Raw genomic sequence first — 21214 nt, 5'->3', positions numbered from 1 at the left:
AGAGGGAGTCCATCCCACCCCACCAAGTCCCCCGCCTGAAAGCATGGGTCACTATCAAGGAACCCAAAGCCTGCCTAGCAGCACCAGCTGCATAAGCACAGGCTGACCACGCCAATGCAGGCCTCATGTCGCCATTCCCACCCACTCACTGGAAGAAGAGAGGAAAATATCACCTGCTCCCCCATCTCCTTCAGCTTGTCTCCCAGAGCCTTTAAATCCTTCATAATGTGGTCAGGGTTGCCCCTGGCCGTGTGGTTCATACCCACATTGATGACAACCATGGGGTACTGGTCTGTAGGCCGGATGTAGGCCGGGATCCTTTCCGTGATGTCCCTGACCCGAGCCCCAGGCAGGAAGCAGACCTGTCGTGTCAAGGGGTTGGGCCGGCAGATGGGACCTTCCAGTCCTCATAGGATGGAGACTCCGATGACGAGGACCCAGCGTTTCTTCCTCCTGGTGTTCACTCTCCACCCTTTCCCTGTTGTGTGGGGAGTGGCATCGTCCCTGCCAGAGGTCATTCCACTGAACTGTAACAGCTACCAGGGCGTCAAACCTGTTTCCCAGCTGAATCTGGGGAGCTTCCACCACTCTAAGTCAAGCAGCTCTGGATTTGGGCACCTTCTTCCACTCCTGCGTTGGATGCATCTCCTGTGGGGGCTGTATAGTGGGCGACTGGGCCTGCAGAGAATACAAATAAGCATCAAGTTCATCCTCTGCATCCCTGATCCCCCTCAGCCTGCTCACTGCAGCCTGGAGCTCACTTACCTGCTCCTCCAGGGCCCTAAGTCGTGCCCAGGAGGGACAGGTAAGGAGACCTCCAGGCCCCACCCACTCAGGACTCCACCGAGCCCCCTTCACAGACAGGGGGACAAGGGGCCACTGACCCCACCATGAGCTCCATCTGGGTGGAGGCCTCAGAAGAGCCCATGGTAGGCGGCAGCACCCAGGTGGGGCCCCTGGCAGCTGCGCTCCACATCAGCATCACCATGTCTGCAGAAATGCGCCTGCTGCTTTGCTCCCTGGAGCAAATGCTCCCAGCTGCCAAAGCCTGAAAAAGGGACAGGCAGCCCATGCAGCCAAGAGCCAGGGTCTCCATCTGCATGGAGCATGGAACCATGGGCTCTGTCTGGAAGGCCATCTCTGAGGTGCCGGGGGGGCTGCAGAGCCCGAGGGGACCCAAGGGGTGCGACGCATGCCCATCCATGTCATGCCTCTGGTAGGCTGGCTACGGCTGCGACTGTCTACCCTGGGGGGTTCTCAGGCAGGGTCTTGGGCCCTCCTACACACCCTCCCATGTGAACTCTGAGCTAACTCATGCACTGCCAGGCAAGCGTGCCTGTATGGCAGCCTGTTCGCACGGCTTCCTGAAGGGCTGGGCGAAGTCAGGGCCTGGGCAGGGCTTCATCCGGCCCAGCTCCACTCAGCCACCTCCTCCCACTCTGCTTAGGAAGATGAAGGCAAAGAGATCATTAAATATGTTGGCTTTATCATCTGGTGTGATGACCAAATTTCCTAACGTGTCCTGCAGGGGCCCTACATTACCTGGAACCTTCTTTTTACCCCTATGTATTTAAAAAAGGACTTCTTATTGTCTTTAATCCAGGAAGCTAGTCCCAGTTCCATCTCTGCCTTGGCCTTCCTAACTGCCCCCCTACATCCTTAAGCAATTGCAGTATATTCATCCATGGTGATGTCCTCTCTTTTCCACTGGGTATACACCTCCCTTTTAGCTAGAAGACATTCCTGGATGCTTTTGGTGAGCCATGGAGGCCTGTGTGCCCTCCTGCTCCCTTTGACTATTCTCCTTAGCTCACTGAAGTCCACCCTTCTGAAATCTAGAGCTGCTACCTTGCTGTAGGCCTTTGCTACCTTGTGCTGGATGGTGAATTCCAGCAGGCGATGTTCGCTGTCACCCAGGTGGTCGAGCACCCACAAGGCCCTCACCAGGTCATCGCCTGTGGCCAGCACCAGGTCCAACAAGGCGTCTCCCCTGGTGGGGTTGTGCACCTCCCGGGTTAGATGGAGGTCCTGTATTTTGGCTAAGAACCTACATGAGCAGTCAGACCTGGCTGACTTCTCTTCCCACAGATGTCTGGAAAGTTCAGGTCACCCATGATGACCACGTCCTTTGACCTAACTACCTCCATGAGCTGACTTAAGAATTCCTGGTTTTGCTCTTACCTTGGTTGGCTGGTCTGTAGTAGACCCCCACCCTTAAGTCCCTTTCCCCTCGACTGCCTTGTATTCTAACCCGGAGCACTTCAGTGTGCCCCTCCTCTGACCCTGTGCTACTTGATGAGGTTGTGTGTTCCTCCTTCATGTAGAGCGCCACACCCCCACCTTTTCTCCCTGTCCTGTCCTTCCTGTACAGCCTATAGCCCTTGATATTCACTGCCCAGTCGTGCGTTGTGTCCTACCATGTTTCAGTGAACCCACTATGTCTGGGTTGGTGTCAGCCAGCAGAAGGGTAACTTCCTCCTGCTTGTTTCCCATACTACAAGCATTTGTGTAGAGGCATTTGAAGATGTGTGCACCGGCTCCCTAATGTCAGCATTGCCCTGGCCCCTGTTGCTTACCTGGGTATTTGTTCTGCTCATCGGTCTAGGCTGGGCTGTACTTGTGGGTGCTGCTTAGTTTAGTGGTGCAAGGCTTCCTCCGCCCTCATCTTCCCCTTCCCCTGGTGAGCCTAGTTCATTAATTGACCAAGTTCATCCTCACTAGATCCTTGTTTATATTCCATCAAGTTAAGGCATCCTTGAGGTGCTGGCCTATTTCCTCCACTCAGTTTAGGTTGAATCAGTTTGCAAGTCATTCCTTAATGCCTCCTAATTCCTTAACCATCATTATCCCAACACAATTTCTGGGTCCTTCACTTTCAGGCTTACACATTGTTAGGCCACTCTCTGCCATGGCTCTCAATGCAGCCCCTCCATCAGGGGTTTTCCTCTCACCACCTGGCTTTGTCTGTTTCCCTGGCTTGGTCCCCAGCTCCTGCCTCTGGGTCTGGAAGGGGCTCTGGCTCTGACTCCTGGCATAGCCTCTGTGTCTCCATGTGATTTACATGAGCTCCTGTCCACTCACCCTTCCCTCCTCTCTGGGGGTCACTAAGTGTACTGGTAGCCCATTTTGGCTTCTGACAGAACTCCTGGCAGCCAATGAGAACACCCCCTCCCTGGCTGCACGTTACAGTGCACTGCCTGGGCTGACCATGCCAGATGAAGCCCGTCTTTGAACAGTTGGCTGCGTACCTCTTGCAGCCATGCCACAATCCCTGGGTCAGGAGGTAAGTTACCCTGGAGATCCTGATCTGGCAGGCCAGCACAGACCATAACAGGGTTGTGCCAGGACCATAACAAGACTGCTGATGCCTAGATAATAACTTACTCTTGCCCACTATTGTAAGATGTGTATGTGAGGAACATGCACAGTTAAGTCTTTGATAGTATGAGTCTTTCCATCTTGTCTTTTCAGAAAACCATATTCTCTTCTAAGCTATGTTTTAACCTTCCTACTTAAAGGCAGAGCTCTCAAAATAAAGGTAGCCATAGCAATTTTGGAAAAAGTTTAGAGACAAATGTCAAATATCCAAAATTTAAATAGATTTTTTAAAATACATTTTTAAAGAAGGGTTGGGTTTTTTTAGCATTACCATTGCTCAATGTAAAAAATTATATGCTCCCTAACTTCATTTGGACCATGTAAAGCTTCATTTTCACTTTTGCTGCAGTTCAAAAGTTTTGGGCATACTGTTTCTTATTGTGAACATTGCTGTAGGGCACTTGTACACATGAAAAAAGTGGCCATCTGAATGTAGTTTAGTTTGTAATGTAGTTATTTGTGATGTTTCAGCCTTTGACAGCTTTGCCACCCTCTCCCCCCGCCACAGGAGAGCCAGGCTGAAGGCAGAAGCAATGAGAGGGCCCCAATACTTTTTTTTTCATGGAGCCTGCCCATGTCTCCCACAGCTGGGGGAGGGGTGAGGGGGGCAAGCTGCCAGTGGGCTGAGTGGCTCCTGAGCTGCAGAGGGCCCTGGTCCTTCGTTCTGCAGTGGCAGTAGGCCCTGGGGCTGCCCAGGAGGGCTAGTAGGAGGCCCCAGCTCAGGCTCAGGGAATAGTTGGATTGGGCAGGGTGCTACTGTGGGCTGGGATAGCATCCACCCACCTGGGTGGCCCCAGGAGGCACCACTGCTGTGGAGGGAAGGCCCAGGGCCCCCTGAAGCTCAGGGCCCACTGGCAGCTCATCCTCAGCCATGGGAGAGGTGGGAAGACTAGGTGGAAAAAATATCAGGTCCCTCACTGCTTTTTTTTTTTCCCCCCCCCTCGCAGCAGAGCCTGCCTGCACGACCTGTCACTGGGCCAAGCAGACCCTGAGCTGCAGGGGGCAGAGGGCGGGGGGGGGGCAGTCCTTCACTCTGCCATGGCAGCACCCTCTTAGGCCACCCACATGGGACGCTAGCTGTGCGGGTGCTGCCACAGCTTGCAGGAAACACCCACCAGATCCAACTCTTCCTCAAGCTCACATGGAGAGCAGCTCCCAATGGGCTTCCATAGGCACATTGGCTCAGGGAGGAGTTGGATCTGGTGGATGCTGCCTGCAAGCCGGGGCAGCACCCACACAGCTAGCACCCCAGATAGGCAACCCCAGAGGGCACTTCTGCCATGGAGGGAAGCACAAGACCCACCCCCACCACAGCTCAGGGACCGTATGACCTTGTGGCAGCTTGCATGGGCAGACTCTGTTGAGGGGGAAAAAAAAAAAAAAAAAAACCAGGAAGAGGCCTGAACCTCTGTTTCGTTTTGTTTCCCCCCACCCCCCACAGAGCCTGCTTGACTCTCCGGTGGCCAGGGAGTGAGCTGCCAGTGGCCCCTGGACCTTCCCTCCATGGTGGTGGTGCCTTCAGGGCAGCACCCACCCACTAGCAGCCCCAGGAGACCACTGCTATGGAGGGAAGGACCGGGGCACCCTGCAGCTCAGGAGCTGTTGGCCCACTGACAGCTCACCTCCTGGCTGTGGGAAAGACAGGCAGGCTCTGTAGGGGAAAAAAAAATATAAGGATCAAGCCCCTCACCATAACAGTGACAGAAGCCCCTAAATTGAAATAGTGGGCTTTTAATAATTGCAATTAAAAACCCACTGTTTCAATTTCAGAGACTAAACCCCCATCATGTGTACATGTGGCCATAGGATGAAAATTTCTGAGATCCAACTAAGTGGGGACATGTAAAATTCCTAGTAATACTCATGGGATTTCCACCTATGTACCAAAGGGAGGTGTAAATCCTCACAAAAAATCCCTAATAGCTAGAAGTCAAAATAATGTTTCCCAATCAAGCTTATGGACACCTCAAGATGTCCATATTCAGCATTCTCTCACCCTGTGCTGACAGGCATTTACAAACAAAGCAGACATAAATGCTCTATCACTAAGTAATCTTCTTAACTGATCTTAGCTTACAACTGAGCTGCCCACTGGAGAAAGTGCTACTGTGCTGCAATTGCACCACTTCAATTAAATCTGCTGTTGCAGTAAATTTGCTGTAGTGACTTGTCACCCCATATTTACTGCTAAAATGCCTTGTTTGTGCATACCTGTCTTCCCATGAATTAAAATTGAACAAGAGCACTGACTACAGCATATTGTAATTTTATCTTTGCTGCAACAAAGCTGCAGTGGAGCTTTACTGCAGCAAAGAAATATTAGTTTATAAATATTTCAAGGCAGTATTAAAATATGTCCTAGCATTTATATGTTTCTTTAACTGGCTATTTTCAAAAGCAATTGCTGAGGAGTTTGATAGATCACTCTGCTAATTCCTAAATAGAAATAACTCTCTAAAATGAATGTTAGTGTTGCTGTTTGCAGTGGACCATCTTCTCTTCTTTAAGAACTCTTTGATCTTTAATTTATGTATGAGAGAAACTGGTGGAAGTGAGTTGTTTGTTTTTTTGTCATACAGTTAGGATGAAAATAAACAGGAAAAATGAGTCATCCCTGGTTAAAAACTAGTGAAGCCAGCAGAATGAAATCAGCAACTAATTTAACCCTCTATTGAGTTAAAGATATACAAACATGCATACAGATGTGTCTCAGTGTGAGACAGATAATTAGCATTGTGTTATGAGGAGTCCATGCAAAGAACTGAAAACAGCATCAGAAAGGTACTAGTTCTTACTTTCTTAAAAAAGACAAAACAAAACAAAGAAAAATATAGAAGAACCATGAAAACCAGTAAAGCTAGGCACCAGCAAAAAACACAATAAAAGTGCAAGGAAAAAAAGGCCATAAAAATAACAGAAATGGTGAGGTAGTAAAACTGTCTACATCTACAATACGGTTAAATAGTGCTGACAGAAAATCCAGTGGAGCTGTGCAGTCAGGAGTCCCGTCATAAGCAGATGGATTGGGGATTTAGAGGGCATGGAATATGCTCCAAGTGGATGCATCAATTTATCAGACTCTGACATTACTGAGTTTGCAGAAAACACTGTGAGCTGATGGGCAGCTGAAGTAAATGACAAGGAAATAAGAAGCATAAGGAGAAAGTGGCGGGTGAAAGCAGAGGCAAAATTCTTGGAGTCAGAATGAAGTCTCGTTAAACACTGGCTAATACAGAAAAGGAACAGAAAATAATCATCAAATTATGGAAAAGAGAGGAAAAAAAATCTTTGTTAGGCACTGAATAGGTGGGTTTGTTATCAGGATAACACGTAAAAAAAAAACCAAAAAACCAAAAAAAACCAAAAAACCACACAGTATACCTGCAGCAAGGTTTATGTTTGAATAGTCAGTTGCTACATGATGTACATTAGTGCAAATTCAGCCTATGTTGCTGGCTGCTTCACCTCTGAGAAATAACAGCTTGTATACAAACACTGGTTTTAGACATGTCCTAGTCTGACATTGGGTACACACATGAAGATTTACAAGACAGAAATCCTAGATGCTCAATCATTTATGGTTACGGTATCTTCACTTATTATTAAAATATAATCCATGGAGGATGGCACTGCTTCTGTAGCTTAACCTATGGGATATTTTTATCTTGTAAGTGGGCTTCGTACTAGACCTGTTTTGTGACAGTTGGAAAAAAAAACTGCAAACTGCCATTTTGAAGTTAAATTGCTTTGTAGTGATGTTTGATTTTGACAGTGATTCTTTCAGGATTTTTTTGGGCTTGGGCCAAGATTCTCTCACTGTAGGTTAGTGACTAGGGCACTGGCATAGGGGAGGCCTAAATACAAAACCCTGTGGGATGAAAAACTTGATTTTGAATTGGGTAGAGCTGCAGCTGCTGTGTTCCAGACTAGTCTCCCAAGCAGCAGGACACGCATGCAATTGAACATTCCTTTTTCAACATGAAAACGGACATCTTGATACAAGTCTGTGAACACCTTCAAAAGGTTTCATTTCCACCATAACATGGAACCAAAACAAAAAATGAGACTTTGAAAGCTGGCAGAAAATGGATTTGTCATCTTGGAGCCAGCGAATTTTTTCACTGAAAGATGACCACTGGCATGGAGGTTATCAGCCGGCAGAATGCTTTCTGTTGCACTGATCTGAAGGAAGCTGCTAGCCAGCTGAATAAGAAAGCAGGTTATGGCTGCATCTACACCAGACACTGACTGCTCAGTAGCTTGATATTACTACTTGTTTATACAGGTACTAAATGAATGTGCAGTAAAGAGTGAGCAGTAGCATTTCATGTAGACACAGCCTGTAATAGGTCAATGTGGAGTACACACAGTGAAAACCAAAAAGGAATTGAAATTCAAGCATATGCCTTCCAAACTTTGGCTTTACGTCTGAAGACAATGAACCACTATTTACATTAATGTTAAAGAAGTGGAGCAAGTTCCTCCCATTTCAATGCCATATATTACCAATTAGGAAAATAAGTACTTTACAATTTGTAAGGGGTATAGTCCATACATTTTGTGAAGTAAAATAAAAAGAAACACTGGAGTATTTGTATAAGGAAATTGTTTCATGGGCAATTTTCTTTTAGAGTTTGTCTGAAAAAGAGAAATCTCACTGAGAATTAAGAATAACATTGTTTTTCCTACTGTGCACTGTATACCCCTCCAACTTCGTTGGATAAAGAAGAGAAAGGATTTGGATGGGGGCGGGGCATGGAGAGGAGGTGCAGAGAGGGAGGCAGGAGAGACCAGCCTTATGGTTAAACTGCTTCAGATATATATGGTTTGAATGGACAAAGTTCTTTGTCCTGTCATCAAGTTCTTACAGGTGCACAGGTCAGATGAGGGTCCCGGGAATCTTCAGAGTATGCATGCCCACAAAATGCTGTGAATGAAAAAAAAAACCAATCTCATTGTTCTGTTGGTTTGAGTCATGGCTATATCAAGGTCCATGGCCTGATGTTAACTTCATCTTGATAAGACTTGCTTTCTGTTCAATAGTTGAGCCAGGGGATGTAGGTGGTCAGGATTTGAATGTACGTTTACACTGGCCCCAGATCCCCTCTACTGCCTGTTATGCAGAAATAAATTTATTATATTTCTGCTATGCATGAGACATCATTAAGGAAAATCCATAATGCAATGTGCATTGTTACACTAAATAAGAACAAGACACAAAGGCCAAAATGCGATGGGCAAATACTTAGTACCATCAACATGGACCCACAACAGTTTCAACTGGCAGCAGTTCCTTTATCTGAGAAGAAAAAAGATTATCCCCTTCCCCCTAAGCTCTAGAAGTGGTGGCACATTAGGAGCCTTCACTGTCAAGACAGTTTTAAGATTCTTCCCAATTCTAGCCTTTCAGTGGATTGCTTTGTCCACAAAGCCCAACACTGAACAAGTTTCAATTCAAGTGAAAAGGAGCCCAGAAAGATTAAAGAGATGTGATAACAGGTTAAGAGCCACTACCTTAACTGAATTTAGTTGACATTTAGACACCTTACTTTCAAATGAAACAAGTCCACAAGCCAATAAAGCTCAAAGAGCACTAACCCTTAGCCAACATCTTCATTTTGAACTCCGAAGTTCCCTACTAGCATCGATTCAAGCTTTTGAGCATTCTTAGAAGCAATGTAGTTTAGATTCTTTGCTCCTCCCTATATTCTGCAATCTATATGAATGCTGCTAATGCAGTTATATTCCCAGAAGGCCCTGATTCAGCAGGTATTCTTGGAATACACCTAAATCAAAACTATCAGTATAGAGTTCAGTACCAAAAGACCTGCTGCAGTGAATAGGTCGTGAACCTTTTGCATAATAAACTAGTGACTAATACATTCCTCCAGGAAGTGGGACACATGAGTTGTAGGATCTCCACAGCTTGCGAGGATCCAGAACCATATTTTATACTTCCTAGAGCCTGCTAATCATAATCAGTAGCCTGTAGAATAAGCCGGGTTGAAAAAGGACACATGCCACCCTTCCTGTTGAAGCTGGGCTACTGGACATGAGGCCAGAAATGGAACAAGCCAAAGGAAGCATGACTTTTTAGCAGTGGTCTCCAATCTTTTTAAGTATGAGATAACTTTTGAATTGAAGTGCAACCCAGGATCTACTGCGCGCCTGCCCCAGCGGGAAGGGGTGTGACTCATCCCAGTGGCAGGATACACATGGCGTCATGCTGCTACCACAGCAGCAGCAGCTCTGTATCTCAGTCTGGGGGAGCTGAGTGTATGTGCATCTGTGCCCATGTGCCAACATGCACTCAGCCCTCTTAGACTGAAACCAACTGTCAGAGGCTCCACAATCGACCAGTCAATAGCGATTGAATGATTGGTGACTACTGCTTTATACCCTAGAGCAGTGATTCTCAACCAGGGAGTCACAGCACTTTGGGTTGCTGTGAGATCCTGTTAAGAGTGACACAGGGTATCAATCAATAGTAGCACAGTTAGGTGTGCAAATACCAATGCATGAGTGATTCACAAAATAAGCATGGATATTTTAGATTGGAATCTATATTGTCAAAAACATTGTGACTGGTATCCTGAGTTCTTTGCACTAGAAGAGTTGCTGTATTACTTTCCACAGTCAAAAAGCAAACTAAAACTTAAGATAGATAGATGGCATTTTCTGAGAGGGGTGCCTTGAGTCTAAAAAGGTTGAGAACACCTTGTCTAGAGGTTAAGAAAATAAGCTAGGAAGGAAAAAACTTGGTTTGGGACTCCGATTCTAGGGTTATTTCTGTGTCTTAACCAAGAGCTACATAGGGTGGAAGGTATGAACAGCCTTTGGAGCAAAATCCAGGGCTCTTCTTTTGTAGGGCAGTGCCTTCATCATGATGTTTCAGTGATAAAACTAGATCTGCTCCTTATCTGAGAGACAGATTAAATGACATTTGTCCAACTACAAGCAAAAGTTGAGCAATCACTGTTAGGAATGTTAAGTTCTATAATTAATCAAAATTTCATGAAAGAACTGATTAAACCAAGCTAAAGCCATTCAGCCTGCACATACAAGACTAGCTATTCTTGTGCTTAATGGTAAGAAAAAGAAGAAAGGCAGAGAGACAGTTATGGACAAAAGTGATAGTCAGGAGCATCTGTGCTCATATCATTAATCTATAGAACCACAGGTGCTACTGAGAGGCAAAGACCTCTGCATAGCCAGAGCCCCATGTCTTGTGAGACACATTAGGTCTTAATTATGCAACAATCATTCCAAACTCATTAAGGATGAATAAGGATTTTTGTCATATCAATAACCCAAATCAATTCTTTAATTATTTTTCATCAGTTGTCCGGATTTGGCCTCAGAAGTTGTGCAGTGAGAGTCAAGTTAGTCAAACAAGAGAATACTGTAATGACATCAGAAACAAGTCCTGCACAAGGGTTTCCAAAGAGAAAATAGAATCTGATGTGTGACAACTGCATTCTTGACTGACATCAGGGATTACATAGAGTATCTCTAGAGAGAGAGATGCATGAATTGCCAAGAAGCCAGGCTATTTAGGAGTCTGTGACATTTCCTCTGTGGGTGATAGAAGGGGACATACAACACTGGCCATTGAATTCAGGTGGATTCTGGAAATATTATGTAGGAAAAAAAGATTATGAAACAAACAGAATTTGGTGGGGCCACCACAGACTAGAAGAAGAAGAGAGAAAAAGGTGAGATTATTAACAATGTATGCAAAAGGGATGATAAGGGTGGGGAATTTAAGGATGGGAAGAAATGGACAGTGGAAATAAAGGAGGGGAAGAAATGAAGAAAGGAAAAGGAAGTTTGCTGTTTTTTGCAGAAGTCACATGATATTCCTACTACAGGACCACAGTCTCTGTGGCTGCATACCTAAGGAAATGGGACAGAGATATTTCAGCCTATTTACAAACCTAACCCCTAAGCTAAGTTTAGATGTTCGGGGAGAGGAGGAAGAAGGGGAAGGATTGAATGCATTAAAAATGGTCACTCAATCTAATTTAGTTTGCCCAGGTGTGGACTTTACACTTAGACCCAGTCTCAGTGATTGGAAATCAATCTACACCTATAACAGTACAGAAGCTTCACACACATAGACCAGTCTAAAAATGGCAGAACCATTTTAAGATGGACCTGGACTGAAGTACACTGAAGCATAATTGATCTAGATTAGATCGGTCAATCAAACTTCAGTACATTTAGCTGCACAGCCCCCAGGGCTGGGAAAGCCCAGCTGCCAGCCCCTGTCCTAGGGCTGCATTTTTCTTATCTGTCCCTGGCACTGGGCTATTAGCTCCCCAGTTCCTTCCTCCCATCCATGAACCAGCCAGTTTTCCCTAAACTCCCCATCCTACAAACTGGATGCAGATGCCAGTTTTATCAGCGTTTGTGGATACCAGGAGCTAAGGAAGTAAGTGTCAGTGGGAGGAGGGGTGGGCATAGGTTCTGAGGGATGAGGCAGAGGAGCTTAAATAGCCCCTGTTCCTCCCCAACCCCACCCCTTACAGACCCCATAAGCCCTCTCACTTCTCCCCCCACCGCCCGATCCAACCAAACTGTCCAAGACCCTGGCAACCTCCACAGACCCTGCCTTCACCTTCAAATTCCCCCACAAATACCACCTGCCCCTAATCTCCCCGCAGATGCCACCTGCACCCCAATCCCTACAATCCTTCCCACACATACTGTCTGCCCTGCCCCTTTGCCCAAAACCTTCCCATGGATCCCACCTGCCTCCCTCAATCCCCCTATGAATCCTCTGACTCCCCCAACACCTCCCCTCTCATCCCAGCTTATCTTAAATCAGGTGGCTATTTTTAATATGATCTAAACTCCCCTTAATCCTGCTGAATAAAATCAATCAAATAGGAAAAAGATGTTTAAATACCTTTTTTGCATCTTGTCTTAAATGCCAGCTTTATGCTATGTTGAGGCTTTAGGCTATACTGGTGACAGCATTGATGGAGATGGTGATAGCAGAGATGGAAATTAAGAGACATGGAATAAGAAGTAGTGAAAGTGTTCTGTGTATTTGGAATGACTTCTCTGACTGCAGATATGCAACAAATAATGTTCAGGCCTCTGCATTTATCACATACATGGACATTTACACTCAGTGAATCATCTCAATCTCATTCCCCAAGCTTCTCCATTAATCACAGAACTGCCATCAGGGATATTACAGCACAGCTAAAAATACCAGAAAGTATTCATGACACAGCATCCAAAATAAAGTTTGGGGACTAATTCTTGCTGCATTGCAACTTATGTCATTATTTACCCCTGAGCAATGTGTGTATCAAATGCTAGCATCCCTAATTTGATGTACATGGCCTTTGCTTTTCATGAACCTGTTCTGATCTGAAGGTGGAAGGGAAATGACAATAGTGCACACCCTCATCCTGCAAGAGGGAGTGCATATCAAGGACAGCTGCCACTGTAATCAATTCAGGTTCATTCTTGGAGCTTTTTGTTTGATAGTCTTTCCTTTCTGAAGTGCAGACTGATAATGGGTGGTAATCTCCCTGCCAGGTCCTCTTATCACCGTGATGCCTTCCTCTAAAGCAGAACTTAAAAAATGACTATTAAAATCCCTGGAACCATGGATTGTAGACAGATTCTGTAAGTAGGCAAGTAACATTATATATAAAAACTAATATACATATACATGTACGTATACATATATTATTGGATTAAAATTCCTGCAATAACACAGGATTCAACTGTCACTGAATGGATTTCATTAACCTGACAGGCCCATAGTGAATATTGAGGATTAGGGCACCTTTTTCTTCTATTACTTTTAACAGTAGGACCTACGAGCTAAAAGGCAATCTAGACTATTCCTTACTAGTCATTGTACGAAAACTGAGTAAGGGACAGACCCTGCCCCAAAAAGCTCTGGAGAAGATTGCACTTCTGCTACCATGCTGTTAAGCTTTTCTGTGAAAACAGAGTAAATCACTCTCCTGGGTTGTCAATCAAGGAACTTCTCTGACAACTGACTCCCCCTAAAAGAAGCAGATAACAAAGGAATAAAATAAATAACTATGATGTCAGTAGAACCCCAAGAACCATTTTTTCCTTTTGCTTTTTTCTCTGTCGGAGAAGCAGATTTTATATCCTAGAAATACCTTCTCAAAATAAAAAAAAAAAAAAAGTGTTGAGACATCCATTCTTTTTCGGACAGACTGAACATATCTTTTCTGAATGCTGAGGATGACTTCAAGACAATTCAGATTTCAGCAGAAACAGACATTTCATATCTGCAAACATGAGATTCAAAGAAAGGTTTGGAGCACAGAGTCATTCTTTTTAGGAATCATGGCATAACTGACAAAAATATCCAGTTGCTAAGTGATAGAAAATAAATTAACTAAGAGGCCTTTATAGTTGCAACAGGAGCTTTTGTACATCTGTCTTTTCCTCTGATCTGCTTTGAGAGCATCTCTCTGAAACTACAACAGCCTGAAATGATCTTTTGCTATGTCTGTTGAGTTGACTGCAACCAGCTTTTACCACTTAACCTCTAGGTTACATATTGACTAACAGATCACTTGCTTTGACTGGCCTCTATAATATCCTCTATCAATCGCACACTATAGCATAGCTTTAACAAACTAAAACATGCACAAAAAGGTAGCAATGTATATAAGAACACTGAAAACTGTAATATTTTACAGGAACATCTGTGAGGACTTCGTAGTTGAGATTATGTTGTATTGTCCATTTTTTGGTTAGTTTATTGGTGTAAATAAATACTCACTGGGTGCATCTACACATGAAATTAATTTGCAGAAATAAACACCAGCACAGTTCACACCAGAGTCAGCTGCTCCTAGACACAGCATCTTCACGTGCACCCAGGACTACAGCAGTTAGTGCTGGGGTGGAGCAACCCTGAGCTGGAAGGAGCTTAGGGGCTTACTTCCATGCTCCAGGCTCTGGTATCAGATAGCAGAGGGGCTAGCTAGAGCATGAGGGTGCTAAAGTGCAGGGCTAGGCAGCAGACACTGTAGCACCCATACCCCGGCCAGCTCTACACTGTAGTACCTGTGCCCCAGTCAGCCCCAAACACCATCTACATGAGCATTTCAGTGCATTTAATTAATCCACTGCATCCCAATACCAGCACTTGTGTAGACAGCAATGTTTTATTGTGGAGCTAATTAGTCATCGCTGCAGTAAAGTGCACGTGTAAATGCACCCACCATATCCAAAGTCTACATAGTTAGGATTGGCTTATTACCCACCCTTATATGGATATACATGTTGCCCTGATGGGGTCAGGCCAACTCTCAGGAACTGTATTGTGCTGTTAGACAGGAGGATGCAACACAATTGCACATATACAAACACACAAATCAATTAGGTGCATACACACACACTACCAACACATACACATCCAAACCAGCCTAGGCACTTGCATACCTATCACCAATTCAAACACATACACTATACACTCCAAAAGTTAAATAAAAATCAGTTGCCCATACCTGCACACTCAGTACACATACACAGTACACTAATTTGTATATCATGCACACAATGGCATATATCTATCTATCTATCTATCCATCCACACACACTCACCAGTTCACACGTATACAACCTACCTACATATAGATAAGTTCCTAACTTGGATATTATGGTATGTATGTGTGTATCCCATGTACCTGGGATATTTGGGGGAAGGTTAAGGTGAGAGAGAGAGAGTTAAAGTGTAGGGAGTGAAAGTTGCCAGAACTGGGAGTAGAACTGGTGGACTAGAGAGAACCTGACTGAGGAACGAGGCTCGGGGTTACTTAACTTAGATTGGGGCTGGGAACTGAGGCAGACAGCTGAGATATTGGGCGGGGGGGCAGATAAGTGGTGGCAAGGACGAGACAGCCAGGAAAGAAACTGAGGCAGAAACCTGGTTGTTTAGGGGAAAAGGAAAAGGAAAAGGCAGTGGGAATAAGACAGTGGCAAAGAAATAGGGGGCTTAGAGGCAGAGAGGAGATCAGGACAGGTGTTGGAGGTAGCAGTGAGCCAGAAGCAGGACAGGGAGAAATGAGATGGAAGTTAGAGGAGTGAGGAGCAGAGATTGGAGCGGGGCTGAACCATAGTAAAGCAAAACCCAATCCAGGGGTCCAAATAACAGGTTTATTAAATAGAAAACATGCTACATAGCCCCATGAAGTTATTGGTTCACACACACACACACACACACACACACACACACACACACTGGCAGCAGGAGAAAGAGACTCAGTGGAAGGGTTGGAGTCCAGGTAAGGAAGAGAAGCAGAGTCCAAGTTCTTGATTGAAGAGGGGGTGGGGGGGACAGTGATAGCTACCTATCCAGGCTGGAAAGGGGTCTTTGTCCAGCAGGTGTTGTCTAGAGGGGGCTCACTGGCAGGGCCTCTGGGTGGATAGGTGGTGTGGCATGGTGCTGGTCCAGATGGAGAGGGCGTCCCAAAGAGTCAGTCTTCACTACCCCTTTTTATGGGGTAGACTACATCTGATCTCCTATGCAGAAGGCCTGTCCAGGCAAGGTCAGTCCTGTTTCAGAGGGTTCCAGGTGTTCTCACTGAGCATGTGCAGCTTGGCACAATGATGGGTTGCCTCATGTTTTGTTTCTTGAATGCTAAGGGTGGTTCAAAGGCCTGGGTCATTGGTCCAGGTATTGGTGTTGATGGTTTGGTTATTCAGAGGGAGCTATTTTTAGACCTACTGCCATTGTCTCTCGAGCACCCACATTCATCCCCATTCACTCAGGAAGTTACATAGGAGGGTAGGTGTGAGTCATGGGTTACACAACCGGGCCTGGGGACAGGATGGAGACTTGACAAACAAAATGGAAACTTGACATGACTTATGCTAACTTACATATGTAGGCCTAAAATCACATAGTACCCATAAAACAGTAATACAGAATAGTAAAAATCAATATAAAACATAATAATTATACAATATAAAGAAGGAGAAAAAACAAAACAAATACAACTGCTACCAAAATAAAATGCTGAAGTTTATCCTGTCTTAGCTCACTTATACTTATCTATAGGGAATAGAGAGAGAGACAAAGTCAGAAATGGTTGGGAAAGGGAAGGGAATGCATTTAAAAAAAAAAGAAAAGAAAAGAAAAAGAAAAACTGGGGGGGTTGCTGCATAGAAGACTAATTGCCAACTATGTTTGCATCCTTAAGCCATGCCAGCCTGTTGCTGATGTTATAATGCATTTGATTCTCCAGTCTAAATGACCAAGAAATCATTTACAGCTGGGGGCAGCTTTTTGTACAAGGCCAAAGCAAAGATCAAGCTCACATTTCTGGAAAATGCCTTACATTTTCTGCCACCATGTCCCAACCTGTGGATACACATGGAGTGACAGAAAAGAAGGGCAAGGATGTTAGGAACTTCCTTCTTAGGGTTTTATTACACCTTAGGCTATAAGCCACAGACAAATCTTGATTGGCTTAATGCTAGCTTGGAGCCTGGAGCATTCACACCTTAAGGTTAAAAACCTTCTCTGACTGTCCTCCACCTACACAGAAGCAACTCACCACCGGAGACCTGCTGAGCATGGCTCATAAGCCAAGATAGGCTTCTATCCTGTGAGGGAATGGGGCCTAGGAGTGGCCGTGAACTCCCTAGCACCCCCTACCATCACTCACGGTCGACTTAGCACCCTCGGATTCTCACCCGCCATGATTTTGATAATAAATAGGTTTGTATGGGAGGCTGCCTTCATCCCCGAGTTATCGGTGTGTGTGTTCCTATCCCTACTCCATATGGGGTACTGCTGTGCACCCCTGCCTTAAGGGCTATGCGTGCCTCCAAACCTCCCCTTTAGCACACCCCAAGCCTCGCAGTTGTTCCCTGGGACGTTGTGTGGTCCCCTGCCCTCTGGCGCCCTCTCTGGCACCCCAGGCTCGTCACCCCCCTTGCGCCCCTGGGCCTGGCCTGTAGCCGCTGTCCTGTTACTGGCACCCCTGGGCCTGTTACACTCTTGGGCTCCTACTCCGCCCGCTGCTCCACTCTGGGTCCTATCGCCCACCTCTGGGCTTCCCCACCCCTCTCGGGGCCTCTGCCATGCCTCTAGCGGCTCTCACCCCTCCCAGGGTCTCTGCTGCACTCTCCACAGCTGTTGCCCCCCTTCTGGGCCTACGCTGTGCTCTTCGCACGCGCTCGCCGCCTTCTCTGGGGCCTATGCTGCACTCTCTGAAGCCGTTGCCCCCCTTCTGGGCCTACGCCACGCTCTTCCCACACGCTCGCTGCCCCCTCTGGGGCCTCGCCCTCTCTGGGGCCTATACTGTGCTCCTCGCACTTGGGGCTCAGGTGGCCACAGCCGTGCCTGGCCCCTTGACCCTTCTCTGGGTCCTTTGCCCCACTGGGCAAAACACCACCCTTACGGGCTGGGGTCTAAACCCTGTACACTGCACCACTCCAGTGCAAACAGTTGTGCCCCACTGGCACTGTGCCCCTGATGGGCACCGGGAACCCCCAAGCTGCTGGGGAGCTCCCATGAGGCCTCCTCACACCCCTACAGCCTCACCCAGTCCTCTGGTGTAACTATGACACAAGCCAAGCCCAAACGGCTGTAACAAAAAACCCACAAAGAGCCTTCCCGCTCGTAATGCACGCTCCCAGCCCCCAGCAGGGCTTCCACCATACCTCCTTTCAGGGATCTCTCCTCCCTAGCATCATTGCGGCTGGTCAGCAAGGTAAGGCTGCAGTCACCACCTCTGGCCACTCAACTCCTGCTTCTGCAGCTGCCAGAAGGGAACTGCTAGTCAGGCTCTGGCCTGGGCTGTTTATAAAGGCCCAGCCCTGCCCCCTTCTGGCCACCTGACCGACTGGTTGCCATAGCAACCCACAGCTGCACTGCCCTGTTGATTGGCAGCTCGGTTCCTTTTACTTACATGGCACAGGACACCTTGGTGCTCCTGTGACACATCCCTGCTCTACAGGCATAGATAAGAGAGTGACTGGATTGGGGGGGGGGTGGGCATGCAGCTGTCAATGTCACTTGCCTCCCCCAGAGCTTGGCATGGGCAGCATGATGGTGGTGCACCATGATGAGACAGCAACTTCCTCTCTGCCTCCTCCCTCCTCACCCTCCTGCTTCCACTGCCAGGACTGCTAAATGCTCCTATGATTCATGGCATGGTACTGGCTCTGTTGTTTTGCCCAGAGGGATGCTGACAGCTCCACTGCTGCCCAGCCCAGGAGCATTACATTATGCCACCCACTGGTTTCCTCCCAGAAATGTCACCTGCCTTCCCTGGGGCCTGGAACAGAAGTAGGCAACATGCTGGTGGTTTGCTATGATGAGGCAGCACCTTCCCCTCCTCTTTCTACTCCCCAGCCCTCCACCACTGCCACTGCTGCCAGGGCTGCTAAATTCTCCCATCAGCTATAGCATACTGCTATGGGAGGAAACCAACAAGGTGCCATGGTGCAATGCTCCAAGGTTGGCCTGCAAGGGAGTTGTCAGTGCAGCAAAGCCAGCACCAAAGCCCCCTGAGCAATGCCCTCCACATCTTTGGTGCCACCTCATGTAGGTTTCCTCTTCCACTTGTGCTGGGCCACACTCTGTCCACCTCACAGCAGCATCTGGCACACCAGCTTCAACTTTCCATGCCTCATCTCACTCCCCACCAACCCTGGCCTGCCTCAAGCTGTCATCATCTTCAGCTGTGTGAAAAAACACCATGATAGGGAGGGTCCATTGCATCCTGGGATAATGGAAGACTTCAACTTCAGCAGCACAGCTGTGGGGAGTGGCTACACCTTAATGGAACAGGAACAAGGTTATATGGAACAGAGATAATCCTGCCTTGGAGTATCATAACTTTAAGCAGCATAATGAGTGCTTTAAGCCACTTAAAGATGTTTATGTGCAGCAACCCAGGGGTTAAGTGCTCCAGGAGCCACCTAAAATGCTGTGTTGCAAGGCCCTTATTATTTGGTGGATGATTTTGAACAGCTGACGATGAAGAATTGATAAAAAGGTAAGTTTGAAGTCAAATACATGGATTTAGAGTTAGGTCAATGTGCATAGTTTAGGATGGATCCAAGAGGAGTATACAGAGGAGAGTATATATGGAATTTTGTTCCCGGTGGAATGGCCAGTTAGATTTTCCCTTAGGGATTTATAGAGTAAAGATTTGCCCAGAAGTAAATGTACTGGGGAAAGTAGCAGATGCAGAATACACCTTTCCAAAATGATGTTGCAATTTTTGCTACTCTCCTGTACATTTTGTGGTTCACAAGAGACCAATTCCTTTCTGAGGCAATATCTCCATGTGGACACTTCCATATAGCCCAATGCTTTAATAGTATACTGTTATGGTTCAGGTGGGTTCTTCTTTAAGGAAATTACAGGTAAATATTTGAAGAAATCTAAAAATATACTTTTTTTTCTAGTATCCAAGATTTTTATAGATCCCTATAAACAAGAATCACTTTTACATTTGTATCTATTTATACTTTACAGCTCCATAAAATCTTTTCATATTATTTTTAAAAAAACCAAGCCAGATCAAATGCAACTGTTTTATGTAAGAGTATTTTTCCTTCCACAATGAAGCTGTCAAAGGCAAGAGATAATTTTTTTTTTTAGAAAATGTATGCAAAAAAGAAAATACAAGAAGTTTATGGGTGGGATTTTCATACAGTTCAGCATTGGACTAACTTGTTGAAGCCAAGAGTAACACTGTCATTTATTTGAAATGAAACAAAATTAAGCTATTTCTGAATGCTTTCAAAAACTATATTCCTTGCTTCTTTTGGGCAGAAGGTAGAGCAGAGTGGCCCCTTACTGCATCAGAGAGACATGAGCTTTAATGAGCAGGAACCTACTTTGTCAGATATGCCTCCCATGCCTCTAGGTATATGTATAAAGATAATAATGCTCATGGTATTTCTTTTATGCAGTCATAGCATAATTTTATCTTCACTAATAGTTATTGAAAACCAGTTTAAAATAGAATGGGAGCATGAAATACAATTTTACACCCCATCTAGGCTTTGAAATGTATTTGACAAATGTATTTGTTTGACCAAGTAAAGTTAAATATTTATGCATCTGGTAGTGCTTCTTATAACCCAGTAATCATCATTTTGAATGGGTTTGTTCCATGCTGACATTTCAGGCCATACCCTTAAATTCCCATGCATTTAAGTTAATCACTGAATCATGGAATACCATTTATTTTCAGTGGGGCTGTCTCATCAGAACAAAATGAACAAAAGTGAAATTAGAGCTATTGACAAATTAATTTAAGCTTTTTTATGCTGTTCCTACTAGAGTTGTCAAGGCACTCTGTTTATTCGTTCAGCTGCTATTACCAAGGACTTAGAGTAGAAAGCTTTTTTTCAGAGTAGAAGCTTTCAGAGAGCTAAGTTATGGGGAAGTGTGGTCATGCTTGAAGATAGGCTACAGTTACAGGTGGACCTAGACAGGCTAGCAAGTTGGGCAGTTCAGAACCTGATGAAGTTCAACCTTGAGAAATGTAAAGTGCTCCACCTTGGGACGAGAAACCCCAACACACCTACTGGCTTGATGGCAGCAAACTGACTAGCACCACAAATGAAAGGGGCCTGGGGGTAATAATAGACCACAGTATGAATATGAGCTGGCAGTGTGATGCTGTAGCCAGCCGGGCAAATAAGACTGTTGCATATATCAACCGATGCATCTCCAGCAAAACCATGGAGGTGATTCTTTCACTCTGCTCAGCACTGGTGAGACTGCAGCTGGAGTACTGCATCCAGTTCTGGGCACCACACTTTAACCAGGACATGGACAAGCTTTAGAGTCCAA

General features: G+C 45.8%; 1 long non-coding RNA gene across 2 annotated transcripts in view; it reads right to left on the bottom strand.

The window, feature by feature from the left end:
* LOC149869558 (uncharacterized) overlaps positions 1–21214 on the bottom strand; it is a 72302-nt gene that overhangs the window by 40084 nt on the left and 11004 nt on the right. For both annotated transcript variants that reach the window (XR_016441109.1, XR_016441108.1), the window contains exon 2: positions 174–678. This is a non-coding gene — a long non-coding RNA (uncharacterized LOC149869558). The remainder of the gene's footprint in view (positions 1–173; positions 679–21214) is intronic.

This window comes from Crocodylus siamensis, chromosome 3, assembly GCF_052110815.1.
Source record: "Crocodylus siamensis isolate JL-2025a chromosome 3, ASM5211081v1, whole genome shotgun sequence".
In the NCBI taxonomy this organism is placed as follows: domain Eukaryota; kingdom Metazoa; phylum Chordata; order Crocodylia; family Crocodylidae; genus Crocodylus; species Crocodylus siamensis.
The sequence above is the reverse complement of the archived record's forward strand: the minus strand, read 5'-3'. Positions and strand labels throughout refer to the sequence as shown.